The sequence below is a fragment of the Bidens hawaiensis genome, unplaced genomic scaffold, assembly GCF_021521415.1.
Source record: "Bidens hawaiensis isolate Kalapana, Puna unplaced genomic scaffold, B.hawaiensis_p1.1 tig00013251_1, whole genome shotgun sequence".
Classification (NCBI taxonomy): domain Eukaryota; kingdom Viridiplantae; phylum Streptophyta; class Magnoliopsida; order Asterales; family Asteraceae; genus Bidens; species Bidens hawaiensis.
This window is the reverse complement of record NW_027492121.1, coordinates 96,546-117,113: the sequence shown is the minus strand read 5'-3', so window position 1 is coordinate 117,113 and position 20,568 is coordinate 96,546. Positions and strand designations below refer to the sequence as shown.

Genomic DNA, 20,568 nt, shown 5'->3' with positions numbered 1-20,568 from the left:
TTTTTCCTTTCTGTATATATTATATATTGAGTAAATAAGACCCAGTGCCACAAGATCAATTGTAAACTCTTATTATTTTTTCTGATTTTTGAAATTTGACTGTTATTGTATTTTTGTTTCTTTTACCGACCGATGTCGTGTAGACTAGCCGCTTTAACGTCGGTCCGAAAATGCTCGGGTTACACCAACACCCTTTTTTGTGTTTTTATTCTGGCACTGAAATTGTCGCGTAGCCTAACCGCTTCAACGTCCGGGGCCGATAATGCTCGAGTTTTACCAACACCCGAGTTTCATTGACTGATGTCCCCCCATTGGGCCACCTCAATGATTTTTTGTTTTTTGTTTTTTTTTTATGTTTTAGTTCCAAAACCGTAACAAACGTGAACGAAATCGACTGATTTCAGACAATGTTGGTGTCGCAGGCCCGTGATTGGGCCAAGTGACGGTACCACATTAGTCTATTAATTTTGTTTATTTTTTTTATGTTTTTAGTTTTAATACCATAGGAACGTAGAGGTAATCGACCTAACACCAAAAGAATATTTAGTTCCGGTAGCGTAACTAACGTATATGAAGTCAACCGAAACTTTAACGAACATGATGGAAATGCCCGGGTTTTACCAACACCCGAGTTTTATCGACCAACGTCACCCTAGTGGTCCACCTCAATTTTTATACTTTTTTTTTGTTTTTGTTTTATTTCTGATATCGTAACGAGCGTAATCGAGACATACCGAATTCACGCCGAATTACCGCCTCGACGCTCGGCCGCAAGCCTGTGATTGGGCTAGGTGGCGGGACTACAATTAAATTTGTTTTTTTTAATTTTGATGTCGTACGAAACGTAACGATAACCGACTAAACACCAGTTAATTTTTTTTTGTTTTAGTTTCGGTATCATAACTAACATAACTTAAACCGGCCAAAACTGTAACGAACATGACGGAAACACCCGGGTTTTACCAACACACGAGTTTTATCTACCGATGACAACCCTATTTGGTCCACCTCAATTTTTTTACTTTATTTTTGTTTTTGATTTAATTCTGATATCGTAAAGAACGTAAACGCAACCGACCGAATTAACGCAAAATTACCACCTCGACGCTCGGGAACAACGCTTTGGTTTTACCACCGCCCGGTAACTGACTGAATAAATGTCGTTTTAAATATTTAATTTTATATATGTTAATTTGATGAATTTAGTTGGGTTTCAACGCTTGGGGTTTACCAACATTGTCTATATTGTAACGAACGTAACCAATAACGACCGAATTCATGTTGATTCACTGTTGTAACGCTCGGGTTTTACCAATGCCAAGGAACTAACGACCCGCTTTACCGACCGAAAATATATGCTAATTTTTTGTATGATAGGCTATACAAGTGCCGCTATTTCTTTTTTTTTTTTAGTTTAAACATGTTAACTTGACGACTTTATATTTTATGTTTAATTCGGGTACCGTAACGAATGTAACAAATACTGTCTGAATTCGCGTTAACACGCCGGTATCACACCCGGATTTACCGACAAAATTCACCGCGCAACGCGCGGGTAAATTACTAGTTGTTACAATATATGAAGTTTAGGGACGATCAATGTACTTACTAAAGTAAACAAGGAAACAAAGTAATATGTAGCATACTCTTTCAGAAAACCATAACCAAATCATCAACAACAGACCGAACTTCATTTGTCCACTCAATATAGTGGATACAAGGAACGTACCGGACTTTATGTCCTTTTATAAAGTTAATCATTAAGATAATTCTACTTAATGAATATTGATATTTTTAACCTTGTGAGGGTCAGAGTGATCCTATTATAACTATTGATGTCTTTTAACTCATAAAAGATCATGTACTGCATTAATTGTGTGTTTTTCCTTAGTATTCATTCTTGGTAAAATATATAAATTAGAAAATTATATGTGTAAGTTCTACGTGGGTCTAATTGTAGGCTTACTTAGGTTTCTTGTGTACATCTAATTATCGTTTTGTTTTTTGAAAACTTGAGAAGATTAGAAGAAGTTCGATAGTCGGAGACAAGCACCTGGATTTTTAATGTGTATATATATATAAGGCCATAAGTATCTTTTAATACTCGACCCGAAACCTAAAAACGAATCATAGTTCATTATTTCCGTTCTAGAGCGGCTTTGGATGGTGTTTGGATGGCTGTTACTTAAATAAGAAAATCAGAACAAGGATTATTAAATTTTAAACTATATAATACTATTATTATTATTATTATTATTAATGCACTTTTTATTTAGTTATAGACTTGTACAAATTACACAAAGCTTAAATTTTAAAAAAGAAAAAGAGAAGCTGAGTGTTTTATACTTTTCTCCACTTTCCCATGAGTATTCTGACCGGCCCAGAATGAATCACATGCTCCAAATAATCACCGTACGATTATAATATCCAAACCTAGGGTACGCAGTTGCATGGAATCTACGGCTGAGAAACGAGGAAGGCATGGCACACGTAGGAGATAGTGCGCCAACTCAGCCACAGTTATACTGAGACACTGACTGCTGTCACTCCTTCCTATTTTACATATTGACCCCTTCTAGTTCGGATATTTGTTGAAAACTATCACTATTATAACAAAGTTATGACAAAATAAGGCTCTTTGGCCATGCAATATACTTACCGTTTCATCATGTTTGTGCCTACGTGGAGGGAGGGCTGCCGTAGGCACAAATCCATGATGAATACCGAAGCTACTCATCGTCAAATCAAATCCAAGTGGTGTGAAGAGAACAAGAGAGTCGTGAAGTTTAACGGTGCCTATTGTAATACCTTGAAAATTTCATACCGAATTAATAACTTTGGAAGTAGAATGACCATTTGGTCATTTAGCCGAAGTTAAAGTTCAGGGTCCAATATGAAGTTTTACTAAATTTGATGATAAACCACATATGAAGCGGACCATTGCATCTAAATTAACCCAATTTTCCGCCGCTTATCCCCAAAGAAAACAATCAAAACTTGAAACGTGGTTGAAAACTAATTGGCAAAGACTGATACTCGTAAATTGAAAAGTGATGCAGATAATCCGCTGGTGGCTTGAGTTATCCGATGTCATAGGAGATGGGTTGAGAATGCTCTAACATAACACTACAATTATCAACTCTGATGTGTTACAAATCAACATCGGTAAAGTCATACTATATAAATTGATCTTTGTTAATAGTACACTTTGAACGACACATATAGTCATATGAATCACGAGAAACACTTAAATAATCAAAATAATCCAACAAACACGATTGCATTCAAGTCTACACAGGTCGAAACTCAAATTAAACAACTAATATAAATCCCATGCTTGTTAATTAGATAATTATAAACATTATTATTATTATATTTAGTTTATTATTGTAACAAACTTATGAATATTATTATTAGATAAGACTTAAGGTTATTTGAGATATTATTAATAAACAGAAAACCGTCATTAACGGTTTTACCTGTTTAACCGTCATCTCTCTTTAGCCCTAGTCTATTTAAGATCAAAACTTTGTACGATGTAAATCACCAAGATTGATCTTACTTTGATTAATCCAAGAAACTATTGTTTATCAATTTATTGTTTATATTCTCGTGTGTGTGTTCTTTGATTCCAATAAACTAGTATCAGAGCCACGCTTTCATTCGATTCTCAAAATACAAAATTGATACAGATACTACACAATCCTCAAATATGAAATCCTGCCAACACTGCATAATGGAACAACAGAAGATTAAACGAAGAAGGAACAAGAAGGATCAACGCCGATGCTATTACTGTGAAGACACTGGACATTTAATTGCCCACTGCCCAATTAAAGAAGATGATGAAGCCGCTCAATTAGTTCGACTGTCCTTGACAATTGAAAAGCATAATCAATTCACTACAGACTACCATTATGATGATCTATTAGTTGCTGGGTCAGACAAAGGCTTATGGGCAAGCATGTGGTACATAAGTTACAATTCCAAACATCATGTATCGGGTAACTTGTCTATGTTTAAGTACATTAAAAATTCATATGGTGTAGAAACATGTTTAGAGAATACAAGAACCATGTTTATAAGGGGTATAGGAATTGTGATTGTTGACACAAATCAAGAAAACTTGGGTATAGGAATTGTGATTGTTGACACAAATCAAGAAAACTTGTTTATCCCCGATGTATTTTATATCCCCATCATTGATAGAAACATTCTAAGTTATGATCAATTAATTTTTCAAGGATATGTTAAAAGAAAAGAAGGTTGTATAGGTTATATACATCATATGTTTAGAGCATCAAATCCCAATCAAAATTTGAGTACAAAAGAGGGCAATAAGACTGAAAAGGTTATCCGGGATGAAGGGAACAAAGTAGTCAATCAAGACTATATTGACAATTGTAATAAAGATTATGAGAATTTTTTAAAGATAGAAAAACCAAAGTTTGTGAAGGATAAAGATGATAATGTGTTAGAAGAATATATGGAAAGTATAAGTCAAGATCGTGAAAGCTTTGATTGGAATAAAGCAATAATACTTGCCTTAGAGTTTAACAAATTTAAAGATTGTATTGCCCTCATAAGTTTACTTGATGATACCGAGTATATACATGTTCATAGGAATCTTTTAAGAAATAAATTTGAAGAAATGATACACTGGTTTCTCAATAATCATCTCTCCTTGAATCGTCTGGTACCCCCATACAATAATCAAAACAAGAAGATTGAATTACTAGATCAATACATATTGGTGAACACAAAAGGAGGACATGAAAGAGTGGAAGAAAAGGGTCTATGGATAATAATAGCAAAAGACATGGGGTTCGACTGGTTTGAAGGACATATTATGAAACTAATCTATGCAAGATACTTGGATGTGTTTGAGTTTGAATACATGTTATATAAACGTGATCTAGAATCATGAGCAGAAGGAAGCATTGAAAGAAAAGATGGTACAAGTACATTACAATCGGAAACAAATGATCAAGAATGTAAAGATGCTATGGAACCCAATTCGGAGATTGATAAGAGACTACGAGAAGCACATGAATATGCTTTGTTTATGGGGAATGATTGGATTGGTGCAAAAAGAATGTTCAAGAAAAGAAATGAAGAACACAAGAAACGGAAAATCGACTTCAATGCTGCAAAGATTGCTCTTGAATAATCATTTCACAGTTCTCCAAAGACGAAGAACTCTCTTAAACCTACTATGTTTGAAAGAGTTTATCCAAGAACCCTCTTGGACTTAATAATGTTTAATGGGGAATATTAGATAATTATAAACATTATTATTATTGTATTTAGTTTATTATTGTAACAAACTTATGAATATTATTATTAGATAGGACTTAGGGTTATTTGAGATATTGTTAATAAACAGAAAACCGTCATTAACGGTTTTACCTGTTTAATCGTCATCTCTCTTTAGCCCTAGTCTATATAAAAACAAAACTTTGTACGATGTAAATCACCAAGATTGATCTTACTTTGATTAATCCAAGAAACTATTGTTTATCAATTCATTGTTTATATTCTCGTGTGTGTGTTCTTTGATTATAGTCATATGAATCACGAGAAACACTTAAATAATCAAAACAATCCAACAAACACGATTGCATTCAAGTCTACACAGGTCGAAACTCAAATTAAACAACTAATATAAATCCCATGCTCAGCTATGGTCACGCCCTGACGGGTGATTTAGCCCCACATAGTTATGAGTAAACTTTAAAAAAAGTTAATAACTCTTGGTTATCTAATTCAACTAATATATACATTTCAAGATGTTATAAAGAAATACATATAGCACAGATGGCCACATATACAAACATGAACAAATTTTGTGGACTAGTATTGAAATTTCAAAGGGACAAAACAAAAAAGTAAAGTAAAAGAGACTAAATCAAGACTAATAACCAATAAGGACATTGGATGGGATGATATATCATAGTCTTCTCACTATCTCCACTTTATCATATCGTTCTTTTTCAACTTCAGCTTCTCTTCTCTCTCTTAACCTGTCTTCTCCTTCAACTTCAAACCATTATTGCTTTACAACACATGCATGTTTATTAGTTCAAGGTTCTCTTGGTGTCACTAAAAGGTGAAGGCTTCCCATACATATTTAAAAAGATTGAATCTTTCATCTGGGATTGTGTTTTCTTGAATATCAATGGTTTTGTTTTGAATAAAAGATTTAGGAGATGGGAAAGAAGAAGATACCCAAGAAAGTAAATGAAATAGTAGTACCAGTAGCTGAGTCATCAGCACCAGTAGTTGAAGAACAAATTAGTCCCAGAAAGAGAGGCAGGCCAAGAAAGATTGTGGAGAAAAAGGAAGAGCTGGTCAAAGAGTCAAAAGAAGAAAGTCAACAAGATTCAGATGAAGAGCATGAGTCAAAGAAGCAAAAGTCAAATGAAGAAGTGGTTAAAGTAGAAGCAAGATCTTCTACTTCTGGTACTAGTATTATTAGTCAAGATCAACCAAGAAGAAGTAGAAGAAAAAGCAAGCCTAGAAAGAGCAGCTAAAAAAAAGGTAATTTTGATTCATTTTGTGGTTGGGATGATTGGAAAATGGAAAATTATTGTTTTTTTAGGTTAATTTGTAGGATTTATTTGATGATGAATGGAACATAATTTGGTTTGATTTATGAAGATTTTGGTGTCTCTTGAATTTATTATTTATGGAATTCTATGTTTTCTGATTTTGTAAACTACAAAAATTGATGAAACCATGTTCTTAGGAACAATACTGTTGACCTATATTTGCATTAGTCATTAATTGCAAATATTTAAAATTAAAAACATAGATGGTGATTGGTGAATCTGGGTTATAAATTAATAGGAAAATAAGAGACCCATATTGAATTTATGATGAGATTTCATAATTGACTTATGACAAAAGGTTTAGGTTGGCTTGTGTTACGAAATATATTATCAGTTATTTTATTACTTATGATATTTTACTATACATTCAAGTATTAAGTGTTTGTTCTAACTTGCTTTGTGTGTTGGCCGGGTCACATCTACTAAGCAGCCACCGTTACAACTCATTAGATATTTTCGAAAATCGACACCAGTAAAATTTTGTTTTTGTCATGTGTTCGTTTATTTATGTTTCAGGGCATGGCGAAGCATAATGAGGGCCGGGGTGGCCCCGCGCCCTCTGTTTTCTCGCGCAGTAGTGTAAATTTAATTAATTTTCGCTTAAAATTTTTTATGTTTAGTGTAAATTTACCATTTTTTGACCAAAAACTTGAGCCACCCCCCCCCCCCCCCCCGGGTTCCCCCCATTTATGGTTTTTTTAAATACATTTTAAGCCCCTGCTCGTTTTTCATCATTGATATGCTCCATCGGACCCAGTCGGCCCAGATTGAGTTATCTGGCAAGCCCAATCATGCAAATCCATTAATCCCATTAAACGGACACATTACATAAAGTCCCATGGAGGCTCCTGCGTTGGAAAAACACACGACTTTGAGCATTGCACACTCCCAAAGATTCAAGCTGCTAATTCCTGAGTTCACATCCACTTGTTTTAACTTTGAAGCCCAATAGCATCAGCTCAATCCAATCCCAATCGCCAGAACAAGCACACTAAAGTAACCAAACACGTGAGGACGCGTGGACTAAACTTGGTAGCCCAAGCGCTGATTTAAGAACATTGGTCAAATACTGGCCGTTGATTCACATGTGTGCAATGCACTAAGTCACAATTCCAAATTACGCGAGACATTTGCATACATCACCCCCATCATATCCCTTGGCACGATAGGACAACGAAACCATACGGGAAATATCCCACTACCCATGCACCACAATTTCACCCCCTTTGGAACTACAACGTCTTGTTGGAATTCTATTGTCCCGAATACGATAGGATCTCACCTTTCCAACTACATTCTCTTTAGGGTCGTTAGTCATACCAAACCGATCGAACACAACAGAGGAGATCAAGGTCACTCGGATCACTTCTTCATTTCTTTTTGTTTTCTCTTTAAACAAATTGATATAAAATTTTAAATGCTTAGATCTTCGACTTCCATTGAATTCATATGTATTTATCATAACGTACGACATACTTTATTCTTTAAACCAACCCGATTCCACTACGTATACTTTATTCAGCACATCACGATGACACGTTGACTCAACTTCTCTGAAGCCCTTCCAGCCCAACTCGTTATTGTTGTTGACTTAGGTGCTGTTTGTTTTTGAAGATAAAAATTGTCTGCAATATGATTTCATTTGATTTAATGTATGCAACTGAAGATGTGGTCTGAAGGTCTGCAATCTGAAAATATAATACTGTTTGTTTTATAAACTGGATATCGTCTGCATAAGCTGAAAAGTAGTTACCTGAAACAGGATCAAATACATTTTATTCTTAACATGAAAACGGTGAGAACCAATTTGTTGTTATGATTAGGTTTATTTTTATAGGTGTTTGCTGCTATTTTTTGTTCGTATTTGCTAATTTTCGATTATGAGACGTTATAAGTATTTGTTTATTTATATTTTGTTGTTATTATTAGATGTTTTCTTTTGCTGTTATAAGTATTTGTTGATATATGCTGTTATTATTTTGTTCTTGATTTTGATTCTTTTGTTGTAGTTTTTAGGTTCTTTTCTTTGTTATTATAAGTCATTGTTTATGTAGATTGATATTGTAGTTGGTATTGTTTCTTACATTCGCATTTTTAAATAAATTGGCATTATTTCCTACATACTCATGTTAAGATCAAAATGTACATGAACCTTCACTGTAGTTACCTATCATATATATTACAGTAGATAAAAGTTATTTAACGTTTGTAGACTGCTAAAATAATTGGTAGTGGTATAAGAACTATGGAAGTGGGTGATGGTAGACAATTGTGGTAGGCGGTGAACGGTGGGTGGTGGTGATGGACGGTTATGGTGGTGGGTGGTGTACCGTGATGGTGGCCGACAATGGGTGGTGTTGGTAATGAACGATGGTGGTGGGTGGTGGACTATGGTGGTGGTGGATGGTGGTGGCGGCGGACGATGGGTGGTGGCAGCGGCGGGTGGTGGTGGATGGTGGTGGCAGGTGGTGGTGGTGACGGACGGTGGGTGGTGGTGGTGGATGGTGGTTGTGGTCGACGGGGGTGGTGGTGGTGATGAACAGTGGTGGTGTTGGGTGGTTAACGGTGGTGGTGGTGAGTGGTTGACAGTGGTGGTGGGTGGTGGTGGCGGCGGATGGTGGATGGTGGTGGTGGTGGCGGACGGTGGGTGGTGGTGGTGTTGGACATTGGGTGTTGGTACTTGGTATGATGTGAAGAAGTGTGAAGATGGTGAAAAAAAGCTTATTTTTCATAAAAAACAGTTTTCAGATATTTTTTTTAAAAAAACATACAGTCTGTAAGAGCTTATGTAAGCTCTGCGCGCCCGCAGACATAGGCTCATTGCAGATCTTATAAGCAAAAACAAACATAACCTTATTGAGCTATTTTTATCTTTTTTTTAAAGGCCGATTATTTTTTTTAAAAAAGGACACCCAATAAAACATGGGAAAAGTTAACATACAAATTAAATTAACATACTAATTATGCGAATCAAACAGTGTAATTTGTATATATAATTACATTACTTGATACACACATTTAACACGTTAATTTAATTTGTATTCGATCAAAGCCCATAAGACACATGGCCCCAAGTACAAAAGAAAACAAATATAGGGGGTTGTTCGGGAATCCTTATTTTTACCTCCTTAAAACTCTTAAGTTACAATAATGTAACTTATCAACTTATCCCCATACAAATCAAACAATCTCAAAAATTTTTTTTTAACTTTTCATTAAGTTATAAGTCATAAGTTGACTACAATAAGCAATCCCAAGGACCCAAACACCCCATAACTCGGGAATCAAAAGCGAAATTGCAAACACTACAAACTAAACGAAACTCAAATTGCACCATACTTCATCTCCAAATGCTTATTCCGGCTAGTGATTCAAAGATATGGAGACGGGTTTATATCACCCACCAATTTGATTAAAATTAATGGTTTGTTAAAAGTTATATTGTTTCGAGCTTTCCAAATCATCCACCATTGCCCCTTTGGTAGATGCGGACAAACTAGTTTTATACTTCAACCCTTCAAGGTTTTAAGAATTATGGGTTACGGACTTAAGGTCGATGATTTTTCATATAAAAATTCAATTAAATAATTTCAACATGTCACTATATGAGTGCTGCATTATCCATTTTATAGACTTGTATAGGCTGCTATCCACTATTAATTAAATATTAATCATCTGCCCACAAATGGCCCGAACCGTGATTAGCTTTATACACCACCAAAAAGGCAAAAAAATGGAAAGGAAAAACAAAACAAAACTACAAAACAGTACTTGAAAACCACAGGTACAACAACAGTTCACCATGAACAAAAACCACTCAATATATGATCTACAAAACCATATTATCCATAATCCATAAGTTGCATTATCTATGTGGGACATCTCAGCATCTTTTTGTTAACCTTAGGAAAAATTAAGTAAAGGAAATCACATGTAGACCTTCTCTGTTAATATTAATTAATCACATGGACCATATTTGCATAAAACTTAAATCACTTCCACGTATAAGCACAATCGTTTTAATCAGGGTGGTAAATGAGTTGGGTTGAGTCGAGCGGGTCATGGCTCTAAACAACTTAGAGTCGGAATGAGTTTCGAGGTTTTTTTTATTTTATTTTTATGAACGAAGACAACGGAGCAAACATATTAATTTTTTTTGTTTTTTTTTTGTTTTTGATTTATATTTTGAGTTATGATTTTTTTTATTTCTTTTTAAAAATTTTTTGAGGGGTTTTCTATTAAGATAAAAAAACCCTACAAAATTTTTTTAGAAAAATTAATAAAAAAATCATAACTCAAAATAAAAATCAAAAGCAATAAAATAAAGCTAAAATATTTCATCCAACTGTCTTTGTTAAAAAAAACCCTCGAGAAATGAATTGAAACTGAAAAAATCGACGAAAACAAAATAAAAAACCAAAACCGAACCGAACCCATCCTGTGTGAAAATTCGTATCAGCTCGAAACCTGAACTGTTCCAATCCAAAACCTGTTTTGAGCGAAACCTGTCTCGTGTGGAAAACTGTGCCACTCGAAAATCCATTCCAACCCGAACATGCTACATTTCGTTAGGACACTAACCCAAATCGACCTATTTCTTAAATTTGTTGACCCATTTTGACCCGAAATAACAAGGTTTCCTTTAAGTGGCTTATATTGATCATTTTAGTTAAAGTATTTGAACCCAAATCAACTCATTTATTTTTTAAAGCAACAGGGTCAATATTACCACCTTTACTGAGAGGGTTGTCATACTCAAGTATCATGATTCATGAGTAGAGGTAGACGATCAGAACTGAGAAGGTTGTGATGAGTAATGAGACCTCTTGTTAATTTGTTGTAGGAAATAAGGCATTTGGGAGTGGTTGCAAAACAAGGGTGTGTGTCATGTCATGTCATGGTCAAGAACATAGGTTGGGTGATGATCCACAAGTTTTATTTTCAAAGTGCATGTTTATTGTTATCACATTTTATTTGAATAACCATTCTTTTAATGTCTAATTATTTTTTTATCTGTGTTGTATTACTATTATCTTTATTTGAATTTTAGTTGTAGATAAATTCTAAGTATTACGACTCTACTTTCTCAAAAAGAATTCCACCTCGAAATTGTTAGCTACGGATAAGAATGAGTATAAAATAGTGGTCACAATATCTAACTTCCAGCTTCTCAACTAGGCCTGTTCACAAGCCGAGCCGAGCTCGAGCCAAGGCAAGCTCAAGCTCGGCTCGATAATCAATCGAGCTGGCTCGGCTCGAGCTCGAGCTCTTAATCGAGCTAAAAATTTGAGCTCAAGCTCGGCTCGGTTTTTATCGAGCCGAGCCCGAGCTCTTAATCGAGCTAAAAATTTGAGCTCAAGCTAGGCTCGGTTTTAAATCGAGTCGGCTCGGTTTAGTTCGATTTGGCTCGAGTTAACCTGTAATAATAAAACTTATATGCAACCATCAAGCTAAACTAAATAAATATGACGTTAAGATCAACACCAACCAAATACAAACAAAATAAATACGTCTAATAACACCATCGAAAACAAAATATGTTCAACAAGTCTAAACCAAACCAAATACAAAATTAAGCAGAGAAGTATTATCTATGAGCGACGGCCGATGGCGGGGGTGAATATGAGCGGCTAGGGTTAGGGTGGAAAATGGAACGTATACTGATTATTGAGTGTGTGAACTATGAAGTCTCATCTCTCAGTTACTCAGTATATGGAATTATGAATATGAACTATGGAGTGAGAAAGGAAATTGGGCTGGATTAAAGGAAAGCCCATGTGTTAAAATAATTGGGCTCGATAATTATATGCATGTATGTGTGTATATATATAATAAATTAAAATATAATAGTTCGAGCCAATCGAGCGAGCTCGAGTCGAGCTGGGGCTAGCTCAGGCTCGGCTCGTTTAGAAATCGAGTCGAGCTAGGCTCGGCTCGTTTACAATCGAGCCGATTTCGAGCGAGCTTTCACCGAGCTTTTTTCGAGCGAGTTTCGAGCCGTGAGCTTTTTGAACAGCCCTATTCTCAACTTAGATATGCGAAACCTTTAACATACTAGAGTAAGAAGTTTCTAATATAAAAGATAAATGATAACTAATCTGACAATAAAATCTGATAACTGATAACTAAAAACAATTATTGATATAAACATTTCACAAGTATTCTAATGATCATGTACTTAGTTTGAATCGACAACAAATCATGTACTTAGTTTGAATCTAATTGGGTTTCTACCGTAATACACGTAACAACTGAAATTTAATCTAACCTACCCATATGAAAACTAGCAGATAAAAATATTTATATACTGCTTCAGCATCTGCTAGGATGGTCCACGCATAGGCTACTTAGTGTTGACCGGTGAGGATTCTTGCATTATATAAGACCTCTAATTGATCAAAATCTTTATAATACTTCATCAACATCCCATCCACACTAAAAAAAGACTTCAAACCTCCTGAAACTCAAATGCAAGAGACTTCACCTCATCCTCTTTCCACAATCCTTCTTCATCATACCTATAGTCCTATACCACCTCAGCAGCCCCTCATCATTCCTTGTCCTCTGGCACATGATGCATGTAACATCCATGAAGGTCAAGAACTCACTTAACCGTTTACCCTTTTATAACCAAATCATCAAGCTTCTCAACCACTTTTGTGGTGGTAGGCGTTTGGCAACGCGTCTCCAATGATACAATGAGATATGTTAAGCACCTCAAGGTTCTTTAACCCGTCTAGGATAAGTAGAAGCGCGTCCAAGTAAACAAACGAACAACGAAGGCTTAACACTTTGAGGTTTGGGACACACCGTATGAGGGTCTGAACAAATAATATGTCACACGGGCCCATGATTTTAAGTTCTGAGAAGTTCTTGCAGTGTTTGGAAATCTTTTCCATGAAGTCATGTGGATTTAATATGCTTGGCATCGTGAGTGATTCTAGATCCTTCCACATGCTAATTATAGCCTTGCATATCCCCGTAATCCTATTCGATTCCATGCAGGTAATACCAGATGCTTGAGATTTGGGCACCTACGTTATTTACAAGCATAATAAATAATAAGTAAATCATAGGATGCGCGCATATAGGGGAGTAAACGAGCCGAGCCGAGCTCGACTGCATGTTATTAGGCCTGCAAACGAATTGAACGTTCGGTGAATTGTTCGTGAACCGTTCAACGAGAAGTTCGTTTATTTAAGAAACCAACGAACATGAACGAAAAATTTGTGTTCGCTTATTAATTAAATGAACGGACATTAACACGTGTTTCGTTCATTCATTTATGTTTGTGAACGTACGTTTGTGTTCGTTTTTTATGTTTGTCCGTTTATTTATATTCATTTATGTTCGATTTATTAACGTTTTTTTAATATATTATGAAACCACAAATTGTTCAATTACAATGAGAGATATAAATACAATACAATAACTAATATGTATGGATACTATTAAATACAAATTATATGCAAGCTAATTGTGTGGAGACAATCACTCCAATATATTGACCAAACTAGATTTGCTCTTTCATAATCAATTGATTTGATCACAATCCTTAATACGATTATGTATTAATTGTATTAATAAAAATAATTAAATATTATCTAGATGAGTCATTTACTTCGTTTTTATATTTGTTCATTTGTGTTTATTTAAGCGTGTTCATTTATGTTTGTTTGTGTTCATTTACATTTGTTCACATATGTTCATTTATATATGTTTATCTTTGTTCAATTATGTACATTTATGTTAGTGAACTGTTCATTTATGTTCATGAACTAGTTTAGAGTTTAAACAAACGAACACCGACATTTTCATTTTCTTAAATAAAAAAATATGAACACAATATATGTGTTCGATTAAGTTTCCGTGTTCGTGTTAATTTAAAGTTAAGTGAACAAACATGCCCTTATTCATGTTCGTTCGGTTCGTTTACAAGCTTACATTTTTCATGGACAACACCATAGACCTTCCAACCAGCATACGCCATTGCCATTGACCCGTCTTCATTTGGGTCAAAACACCCTCCATAGTGATAAATAGCTATGAACAATCGATATGTTATGAGCGCTTGATGTATGTGTTCTTTACTGCCCTGCATCATGAAACCGATTACAAGTAAGCCTACTATATTTGTAGAAGAAAATCGAAAACATATAATAAAATCATAACGGATTTCTCGCGCAGTAATAACTCCAAAGAAGATAGAAAAGATACAAGTAACGAAACAAGAATTAAGGAATACTTACCCTGAAATGATGTTTCTTTTCCTCTATCATTGTCAAATAATCTTTACCATTTAGGGTTGTAGACGACAGCGGCTATGGTACTAATAAACTATTGAATGGAGAATTAGGTTTATGATAGCGTGTTGAGTGTGGTGTGATATTTAATAGCTTATATTATGACCCACTAAAGTAAATTGGGCTTTTTTTGGGCCTATACAGTCTATCCACACTAAAATTAATACTAAAATATATGAAAAGTAAGTGTGGTGGAGGGTTTTGAACCAAGATCAAGAAGGCCATGGTCTAGAACGCTTCCAATAAACAACATTATTATCTATCAAATAATCAAGTTACATGATAATATCCTATTACATGTATATCTTTTACATGCGGCCCAAATTTTTATAAGCTTAGGATTTATCTATGTATCAAATAAAAAAAATTACACTTTAATACATATGTAATTCATATGGACTTGTGTGTGCATACTACATGTTATGTACCATATATGTATCTATAAACAAACAAATGAACCTACGCCAGCAGAGATATATGCATGTTTGTGTATATATAGAGAAAGAGAGTTCAAGGATCAGTTAATGAATAATAGTTAATAGTGTAATTGTTGGTAAGACAATACTCAAGGAAACCGGTATCGTCTCTATATTTATTTAATCAAATCTTACCCATTTTTTATATCACAAGACATCATTTATTGCTTAGTGACTTTACTTTTATATATAACTAGTTTTTATATTTGGCGCGTTGCGCCGGGGCAACTTGTAAAACCTAATCACTGAAACTCGAGCGTGGGTAAAACTTGAGCGTTACGACGATGAGTCGACACGAATTCGGTCAGTACCGGCTGCGTTCGTTACGATATAGACACCATGGGTAAAATTTGATCATTAAAACCCAAAAGTTTAATTCGTAAAATTAACATATAAAAATATCAACATATAAGAAAACAAAATATTTAAGACGGTGTTTATTTGTTTGGCAAACATGGGCGGTGGTAAAGCCAAGTGTTGTCGGTCTCGAGCATTGAGGTGGTAACTTGATACTAATTCAGTCGACTTTGTTTATGTACGTTACAGTACCGGAACTTAAAAACGAAAACGTATAAATATTGAGGTGGACCAAGTAGTACCAACAACCAATTTGGGGGGGGGGGTCGGTAAATTTGCACACTGGTAAGACCTGAGCATTGACGGTCATGTGCTATAAATAAGGCTGCGAGTATGCACGAACTCGGTCGATTTGTTTCAGATTTGTTATGGTACAAGAACAAAAAAAAAAAGAAATTTAACCTTTGGTCAGTTTGCATTACGTTTATTATGGTAACTGAACTAAAAAATAAGAAAAAAAAATCACCAACCAATACGATGCCGTCAAGTGATCCAATAGGCCACTTGCGACACCAAAGTTGTTCTTTATATATATTAGTGACAGTAATAGTAATTTATATATATAGTAAATATTAATAGTAATGATATCCTTCCCGTACATTCATCATTACAGATACATAATGGTGGTGCTACAAGAAAAAAATGTAACTACGGAAAAAGAATAACTATATTATCACTTCGAGGCTTTATTTTTTGCAGTTGAGGTTTGAATTTTATCCGAATATATGGTTTAACCCGTACCGGTCAAACCTATATGTTTTTCTAAAAGCCATGGTTTAGAATTTTATCGAGTTCTGTATCATGATTTATTTGATTCAATGATATGAGATTGATGATTAAGGCTTGAGATCCGTGATATGAGATCGGTGGTGCTACAAGAAAAAATGTAACTACGGAAAAAGAATAACTATATTATCACTTCGAGGCTTTATTTTTTGCAGTTGAGGTTTGAACATTATCCGAATACCTGGTTTAACCCGCACCGATCCAACCTATATGTTTTTTTAAAAGCCATGGTTTAGATTTTATCGAGTTCTGTATCATGATTTATTTGATTCAATGATATGAGATTGATGGTTAAGGCTTGAGATCCGTGTTACATACTAAGGACACCCGTAGTAGGCGTGGACTTTGGGCAAAAATGGGTGAATTCCGGCGAGAACACCCCTACTCCCCACCCCGGCGAATTGTGGGGCGATAGAGGAGGGGGGAGGGGTTATTATTGCCTGCTTGTTTGTTGTTGTTATTATTATTATTATTATATATCTATGTGTGTGTGATATCTATACTATATAATAAATAAAGGTTATTAATGCACATGACATCACATAAGATAACTTTTTACAAAAATTTCCCGCCTCTCTCTCTCTCTCTTATTAAATTAATTTCCCTTTTTATTAATAGTTTTATATTTAACTCTTTTTTTCTTCTTAATCAATTATTCTCTTTTTAATAATTAATTTTTAATTTAAAATTTTAATACAAACATAGATATATATTATTTAGTTTTATATAAATATGTTGTATTAGTTATTAATATTAAGCTTTTATAAGTAACAAATTTTCACCTTAATTTATATAAAATAATTAATTTCAAAATAAAGAAATTTTAACTTTATCTTTGTTTTGCAATAAAGATTAATAAAAGCTAAAGTCAATCACTATAGATGGTTTGATTTGTTTTTGAGACAACCTGGTTTAACGTATTATAAGTGAGGTGTTTCATTATCTAAAGTTGAAATAAAAAACAAAACGAAATTAGTAATTTTGATATGTAGGAAAATTACAAATATATTTTGATATGTAGGTTAAAATTACAAATATTGTATACAAAAAAATATTTAGAGATTTATTAATTTTCAACAACTTTTTATTTCCGTATTGTGTAATATGCAATTTATTCTACCATATATTATATCTTTATATCATTTAACATATTACATTGTGTTATTATCTAAACAAATTTATTTATTCTAACTCATGTTCTACACGGGTCTTAATGCCATATGCCATTACATATGAGTGATCCTTACAAAATTTTCTCATTTCTCTCATGTTAAATACATATTTCTTTTTCTTATTAATAGTTTTATATTTTATCTTTTTTTTCTTTTCAATCTATTATTATTGAGTGAAATGTGGTTTTCGTCCCTATGGTTTGTTGAAATCTGCGGTTTTAGTCCAATAGTTTTATCCCATCTCTATCACATTAACTATATTTCTCTTTTTAATATTTCATTTTCAATTTTTAATAATTCCATCATAATTTAAAAGAATTAATACCATCATAAATATGTTAATTGTTTAATATAAAATGTATTGCATTAGTTATTAATATTAGATTTTTATAAGTAACCAATACGAAACGGGTGGGTTTCTTTAACCGATAAAATATCAAACATTGTTTATATCAAAACGTTTAAGATTAGAATGGATTTTGATCCACGAGTTGGTTTTAAAAAGTTGTAATTTACAACTAAGTTTTGATATAGAAAATAACAAAGAGATAATTTATGAATTTTTTAACAACTTTTTATTTCTAAATTGTGTAATGTGTAATTTTTTTACTGTATAATATATCTTTATATATGTGATACATATTTTTGTTGTATTTCACATTATGTTATTATTTAAAAAAATTACTTATTCTAACATGTGTGCTATACGGGTAACTAACCTAGTGTGTGTGTGTGTATATATATATATAGAGGAATGTTAACGTACAAATGAAATTAACGTGCTAAACGTGAGAATCAAGTAGAGTAATTATATATACAAGTAGAGTAATTATCATTGAGTAGTTATGTAATTACTTTATGATAATTACTCTACTTGATTCTCACGTTTAGCACGTTAATTTCATTTGTGTATGATCCAAACCCATATATATATAGGGCTACAACACCATTACATCCCAAAAACAAAAACCTACCATTTACTGACTGGGCGCCACATGACGCAAATTGCCTCTTTTGTAGTCCCTCAAATACACATAGCCTAAATAGTAGAGGGATTGATCTTCGCTTGATTACCAGTTGTATCGTAACAATTTGTGAGATCACACTAGTTGGTTTCCTCCTTAATGGTGCTATAGGATGAATCAGTTATGGAGCGTCAAAATTAGTATGGACAGTTGATATCCCGTCACTTGAAAGCTCACTGATCGGGTGTTTGGGGTAGTTCCAAACGTTATTAAAAAACCAAAAATAAATTGATTTCTCTTAAATGAATACATCTAATTGAACACTACGACATTATTTGTGTGCGTAGTAGGAAGCAACAATTAATGGGGAGCCAATATGTGCGGGTTCAAGAACAGCGGATGACGTGGTGGCCAGTGGTTGGTGCTCCGGCGGGTGGTTGCGGCATGCACAGCGGCGGACATACCATATATCCAGGGGTAACCTGGGTTACCTCTCAACTTTGTTGCGTAGTTCAAAATTTTATTTACTTTCTACCGTTTTATATATTGGGATACCCCTAAACGAAAATTAGGTTACCCCTGACTGAGCAAACATTGTATAATGCGAGAAAGTGAGAAACGCTTCATCGGAATTTTTTTTCCGGCGATACATAGTTGCAGGTTCATTAAAGTTAGGTTGAAGATGATAAGGTAGAAGATGATAGCCTGATAGGTTTTGTTTTGTAATTTTCTGAAGTTTTTTAAGTTAATCGAGGCAAATGAATATTAACAAGTACTATAACTCTTTCCTTCATGTCCACTCATTTGATCTTTATTAAATTAATATTTTTAATTGATAATAGAGAAAATTTATCTTGAATTTGGATTTCTCCTTATTATGTATTTATACACTTGTTAATATATTTATTTTAGTTAGTCTTATTTGCATTATTTTTTTTTACTTTATTATTTTATTTATATATTTTTAATTCAGTAGAAGTGTTTATCACGTTGTAGCAAATATAAATAAATATATATCATGCTACTCTTGTTAAAAATTAATATTTTAGCCACAGTTTCGACACATTGATTTTATTGTTCTCTTGTAACTTTAAAACATAGTGTCTTATATATTATGATATATATTGTTACGACGTGCTTATTTTTATATTTATTCAAAAATAAGTTTTATATAAAACAATCCGGTCTGCATTTCAAGTTAAATGTTATTCAATTTATCAGTCGACCGGTTATTCATTCCATCAATTGAAACGTTTTTCAAACTTTTTTGATTGGGTTATGTGGTTTGCTATTTAACTTATGTAAGTTAAAACTTGAAGATGATACGGTATATATAGTTTTTTAGGCCAAATACTCGAAACCCAATTAACCCCTACTCATAAAACCCGAATCTGAATAACCCGAACCCGAATAACCCTGGGGAGATTAGGGTCAGGTATGAGTACTTGAAAAAAAAATTCTCGAACCTGAGGAACCCAACCCAAAAGTGCAACCCGAATAACACCCCTACGCGTACCGGCCTGAGAGTTTTTTTTTTTGAATTCTCATAAACTGTCTAGTATGAATGTATGGTATAAAAAAAACTAGGTTACCTCTGAATTATTTTTCTAGATCCGCCACTGGGCATGCACCCCCTCCACCCCAACTGGTTTTCCTTTGTAAGTGAAATATGCTATACGTGTAAAATTGAGAATTTGAAAAAATAAAATTAAAAAGCTATATTTAGTGAACTCATCTAGTAAAATGTTTATTCTTGTAGCATTCACAATGTCTTTTCTCTCTTCATCTCTGTTTTTTAGTTGATAACATACGTTTCTTTATATTTCATTACCATTTTAAAAATTTTCACGTCTCATCATTTATATTTATTTAATTCTATAAGTATTTCTTTATTATTT

At 33.7% G+C, this 20,568-nt stretch overlaps 1 long non-coding RNA gene across 1 annotated transcript; it reads right to left on the bottom strand.

The window, feature by feature from the left end:
• Positions 1 to 12,772: 12,772 nt before the first annotated feature.
• Positions 12,773 to 15,205, bottom strand: LOC143543693 (uncharacterized). The gene is made up of 4 exons (XR_013137124.1): positions 14,861 to 15,205; positions 14,556 to 14,706; positions 13,293 to 13,645; positions 12,773 to 13,137 (listed from the first exon to the last, which is right to left on the bottom strand). It is a non-coding gene; the product is annotated as an uncharacterized LOC143543693 (long non-coding RNA).
• Positions 15,206 to 20,568: the final 5,363 nt, after the last annotated feature.